Below are 6,379 nucleotides of genomic sequence, written 5' to 3' on the forward strand. Positions count from 1 at the left end.
CAGGCCTTCAAATGCTAATGAAGGTGATCAGTTGAAACATTCACACCTAGCTGCAGCAGGGAAGAGCTCCTTGCCCCACCCCAGCCATTCCACTGATATATAAACCCATCGTCCTAATTCCAACAGACCTCACTACCTCTGAGGATGCTTGCCATAGATGCAGGTGAAACGTTAGGAGAAATGCCTCTAGAACATGGCTCTATAGCCCGAAAAAACCCACAAGAACCTAGTGATTCCAGCCATGAAAGCCTTCGACAATACATTAAAATCCCACATTATTTGCTTTGAACTGGAGGCCCTTCCACGCTGTGCTGGTACAGCTGTACCAGAAGCTCCCATTTTGTTTGCTTTGCATTGAATGTTTGTTATAGTCCCAAGTTTCAGGGACTCTGCAGATAGGTGGCTTCTTTTGGCTACAATCATAGGGCAAGCCACCTGTCAATTATAGTTAGGTTCCCTGGTCCCGCCCCCTTTTTGAGTTTTGGAGGGAATAGGAGCCTTTTTGGTTCAGTCTACACAGAGCAGCTTTCGCACAGGAGCATAGTGTCTAGATCTAGGGAAGTAATGCTACCCCTCTATTCTGCTCTGGTTAGACCACACCTGGAATATTGTGTCCAATTCTGGGCACCACAATTCAAGAGAGATACTGACAAGCTGGAATGTGTCCAGAGGAGGGCGACTAAAATGATCAAGGGTCTGGAGAACAAGCCCTATGAGTAGCGGCTTAATGAGCTGGGCATGTTTAGCCTGAAGAAGAGAAGGCTGAGAGGGGATATGATAGCCATGTATAAATATGTGAGAGGAAGCCACAGGGAGGAGGGAGCAAGCTTGTTTCTGCTTCCTTGGAGACTAGGACGCAGAACAATGGCTTCAAACTACAAGAAAGGAGATTCCATCTGAACATGAGGAAGAACTTCCTGACTGTGAGAGCCGTTCAGCAGTGGAACTCTCTGCCCCGGAATGTGGTGGAGGCTCCTTCTTTGGAAGCTTTTAAACAGGGGCTGGATGGCCATCTGTCAGGGGTGATTTGAATGCAATATTCCTGCTTCTTGGTAGGGGGTTGGACTGGATGGCCCATGAGGTCTCTTCCAACTCTTTGATTCTATGATTCATAAAACAAAGAGCTCCTGTAGAAAGCTTCGTCTTCAACGGCTTGACTGGGAGACATACAGCTTTACAGCTGGACCGGGGAGAAAAGGCTCTACAGCTTGGCCAAGGATCATACAGCATTACAGCTCCTCTGCTGAGGGACTTCAGCCAGTCATCACAGCAACCTGAACTCCTCATTTTTTCCCTGGATGTCTACAAAGCTCTGCCTGGTAAGGGTCTCTCGCGGAAGCCAGAAGCAGTTGGTACCGGGTGTAGGGGTTCCACACCAACAGAGGCAAAGACAGACTGCCCAGATTAGAAGTTAAGGATTTCCCCATTAGTTAATTGCAGTTATGAAGATAGTACCTGTTCCCAGTGAACAAGATTGCAAGAGACAATAGACTGTTAAGAAAGCTTGAAAGTACTTGTTTGTTTTCATCAATAAAGAACTTTGTTGGATTTACTTTAAGCAATCTAAAGACTCTGTTTGGGGGAATCTAAGGGCCTATAATCTGAGGCAGCCCCGGCGTCCCGTTGGGCACAGATAATTTATGTCCTGTCTACCGTCTAATGCACAGGCCCAGGGTGCGACAGCACACACACTATTTACTTATTTATGTACCACATTTGTATACCGCCTTTCTCAGCCAGAGGCGACTCAAGGCGGTTCACAGTCGGCAGCAATTCGATGCCATAACAAATATCAAAATACAGTTAAAACAATTATAAAAAAATTGACATTTAAAATGCAATATAAAAAGCAAATATATCTGTAAAATTTCCTTACTAAAATCGTTTTCCACTTGCGTCATCAGTCATTCCATATATTCGTTTACATCTAATTGTGCTCCAGTAGAAAAAGCTTGCTCAAAGAGCCAGATCTTAACCATTTTGCGAAATGTTAGAAGGGAGGGAGCCAAACTTATATCCCTGGGAAGGGCATTCCATAGCCGAGGGGTCACCACTGAGAAAGTCCTGTCTCTCATCCCCACCAAACACATCTGTGAGGAAGGCGGGATTGAGAGCAGGAACTCCCCAGACGATCTTAACATTCTAGATGGTTCATAAGGTGCGATACGTTCTTATGAACGTGCCAGACAACCCTATATCCCAGAATATCAAGGCAGAAAATCCCACATTATCTTAGGACCCTTCCACACTCAGATAATGTGGGATTTCCTATCTTGATATTCTGGGATATAGGCCTGTGTGGAAGGGCCCTGAGTGTGGACTCAGATAATCCAGTTCAAAGCAGATGTTGTGGGTTATTCTGCCTTGATATTCTGGATTATATGACTGTGTGGAAGGGCCCGTGGATCAAATGTACTTTGGGACCTTCCACACAGATATATAACCCAGAATATTAAGGCAGGTATAATCCAACAATATCTGGGTTATGAACTGGGTTATCTGAAGCCCTTTCCACACAGCTAAAGAAAATCCCACATTATCTGCTTTGAACTGTGATATATGGCAGTGTGCACTCAGATAACTCAGTTCAAAGCAGATGTTGTGGTATTTTATTCAGCTGTGTGGAAGGGGCCTTGACCCCACCTCAAATGCCATAGCTCCATCCAGTTTAGGCTGGATCTACACTGCCATAAAATCCAGTTCAAATAAAAAAAAATCGTATCAGGAGTGACTTTAGAAACGGCAAGTCGCTTCTAGTGTGAGAGCATTGTCTGTCTGCAAAGATGTTGCTCAGGTGATGCTCATATGTTTGGATGTTTTACCCATCTTTGTGGGAGGCTTCTCTCATGTCCCCGCATGGAGAGCAGGAGCTGACAGAGGGAGCTCAACGCACTCCCCCAGGATTTGAATCATTGACCTGTTCGTCAATTGCTGGCACAAGGGTTTAACCCATTATGCCACTGCCCTCCCCCTCCTCAGATCAGTTTCTGAATCCAGATCAGAATCTGTGGAAACAAAGGGCTATTTTTTTAAAGAATGGCTGGTGCTTTTTCTGACCCAATATTCTGGATCCCCAGAATCCTTCAATAATGTCTATTCTGTTGATGTAGTCCCAAAGTTGTAAATTAATGATAAACGTCTTCCATCCTGGATCCATCCCAGTTTCCTGGCCAGATGTTGATCTTCTTGATTGGTGTTGACAAAGACAAGGCTTGTGTTGACTTCTTTCTTAACATGAGGAATGTTGCAAACATTTCTGTTATCACTGTCCCAGTTCTTATCACAGCTTACTTTTAATTCTTATTAGCAGGTTTTGATCACAGTTCCAGAAAGCAGGTAGTTAGTCATTGCAAGACTTAATGTTTTACTGGTGCTTCCAAAATTATTAGCTCCATCCATACATTCACCTTCCATTCATCCATTCATTCCCACACTGATTTGATCTTCTCAAGGTCTAAGGCACTCCCAGAACTTTCCTCCAGCACCACAGTTCAAAAGCGTCTGTCTTCCTTTGCTTAGCCTTCCTTATGGCCCAGCTCTTGCATCCATAGGTTACTACAGGGAATACCATTACTTTAACTATGTGGATCTTCGTGTTTATGTTTATTGTGGCATGTTTATGTTTATTGTGGCATAGAACTATTGGCAATTTAGAAGCCACTCTGTGTCCCCTTTGGGGTTGAGATAGAGCAGAGTAAAAATAAAGTAAATAAAATAAACAAAGAAATAAATAAGCATTGAAATAATAAGCATAGGAGCCCCCAGTGGCACAGTGGGTTAAAGCACCGAGCTGCTGAACTTGCTGACCGAAAGATCACAGGTTCGAATCCAGGGAACTGTGTTAGGTCCCGCTGTTAGCCCCAGTTTCTGCCAACCTAGCAGTTCGAAAACATGCAAATGTGAGTAGATCAATAGGTACCACTTCTGTAGGAAGGTAGTGGCACTCCATGCAGTCATGCTGGCCACATGACCTTGGAGGTGTCTACGGACAATGCCGGCTTTGGCTTAGAAATGGAGATGAGCACCAACCCTCAGAGTTGGACACCACTGGACTTAGGTAAAGGTAAAGGTTTTCCCCTGACATTAAGTCCAGTCGTGTCCGACTCTGGGGGTTGGTGCTCATCTTCATTTCTAAGCCGAAGAGCCAGCGTTGTTCATAGACACCTCCAAGGTGATGTGGCCGGCATGACTGTATGGAGCGCCGTTACCTTCTCGCCAAAGCGGTACCTATAGATCTACTCACATTGGCATATTTTTGAACTGCTAGGTTGGCAGAAGCTGGGGCTGACAGTAGAAGCCCACACTGCTCTCTGGATTTGAACCTGCAACAAGTTTAGCACCTCAATGATTTAACACACTGTGCTACCGGGGGCTCCCCACTGGACTTAACATTAGGGGAAAATCTTTACCTTTACCCTATTAATTTTAATGTATAACTCATATTATATTTGTATGTTTATGTTTATTGTGTCATTGAATTACTGTCAATTTGGAAGCTGCTCTGCATCTCCTTCGGGGTTGTGATAGGTAAAAGTAGTCCCCTGACATTAAGTCCAGTCATGTCTGACTCTGGGGTGTGGTGCTCATCTCCATTTCTAAGTCGAAGAGCCAGCGTTGTCCGTAGACACCTCCAAGGTCATGTGGCCGGCATGACTGCATGGAGCGCCGTTACCTTCCCGCCAGAGCGGTACCTATTGATCTACTCACATTTGCATGTTTTCGAACTGCTAGGTTGGCAGAAGCTAGGGCTGACAGAGGAAGCTCACGCCACTCCCCAGAATCGAACCTGCGACCTTTCGATCAACAAGCTCAGCAGCTCAGTGCCTTAACCCACTGCGCCACCGGGGGCTCGGTTGTGATTGAACCAGGTAAAAATTACTATGAATTACTATGATTCAGTGCTATGGACTTTTCAATGCTTATTTGTTTATTTATTTTATTTACTGTATTTTTACCTGGTTGTGATAGAACCAGGTAAAAATACAGTAAATAAAACAAATAAACAAATAAGCATTGAAAAGTCCATAGCACTGAATCATAGTAATTCAAGTGGTGTTGAACTGGATTAATTCTACAACGGAGCTGGCCATAGTTCTGAACATGAGCTCTCCATGAATGCAATATAGTTTTGCTGTTCCGACTGTCATTCAAACTCCCAATACAATGGGGTCCCGAGGGAACTTTATGGGAAGAGGCATCGTAGCTGGCTAAACCACGCCTGCAGGGGGTGATGGTGGGAGGAATAGAATACTTTCAACCCCATTTCTCCGCACACAAAAAAAGCATCGGAATGCAGGCAGGAAATTTAGAAAAGTCTCATTTCCCGGATCGCAACGTTGAGGATAAATGTACTTGCCTTTTCTTATCAGGCAGTGCGCTGGACACCTTTTACTTCGTTCTTGTGGGTTTTTTCGGGCTATATGGCCATGTTCTAGAGGCATTTCTCCTGACGTTTCGCCTGCATCTATGGCAGGCATCCTCAGAGGTAGAGGTCTGTTGGAATTAGGACAATGGGTTTATATATCTGTGGAATGGCTGGGGTGGGGCAAGGAGCTCTTCCCTGCTGCAGTTAGGTGTGAAGTTTAGCTAATCACCTTCATTAGCATTTGAAGGCCTGCCTGAACCTGGGAAAATCTGTTGCTGGGAGGTGTTAATCTGTGCCTGGTTTCTTCCTCTCTGTTGTTTAGCTGTTATAATTTTAGAGTTCTTTAATACTGGTAGCCAGATTTTGTTCATTTTCATGGTCTCTTCCTTTCTGTTGAAATTGTCCACATGCTTGTGGATTTCAATGGCTTCTCTGTGTAGTCTGACATGGTGGTTGTTTGTGTGGTCCAGCATTTCTGTGTTCTCAAATAATATGCTGTGTCCAGGCTGGTTCATCAGACAAGAGGGATCCTCTCACCTCTGCAGGAGTCTACCGGATACCATGCAGCTGTGGACAAGTCTACATAGGGACCACCAAACGCAGCGCCCAGACACGCATCAAGGAACATGAAAGGCACTGCAGACTACTTCAACCAGAGAAGTCAGCCATAGCAGAGCACCTGATGAACCAGCCTGGACACAGCATATTATTTGAGAACACAGAAATGCTGGACCACACAAACAACCACCATGTCAGACTACACAGAGAAGCCATTGAAATCCACAAGCATGTGGACAATTTCAACAGAAAGGAAGAGACCATGAAAATGAACAAAATCTGGCTACCAGTATTAAAGAACTCTAAAATTATAACAGCTAAACAACAGAGAGGAAGAAACCAGGCACAGATTAACACCTCCCAGCAACAGATTTTCCCAGGTTCAGGCAGGCCTTCAAATGCTAATGAAGGTGATTAGCTAAACTTCACACCTAACTGCAGCAGGGAAGAGCTCCT

This window comes from Anolis sagrei, chromosome 6, assembly GCF_037176765.1.
Source record: "Anolis sagrei isolate rAnoSag1 chromosome 6, rAnoSag1.mat, whole genome shotgun sequence".
In the NCBI taxonomy this organism is placed as follows: Eukaryota; Metazoa; Chordata; class Lepidosauria; order Squamata; family Dactyloidae; genus Anolis; species Anolis sagrei.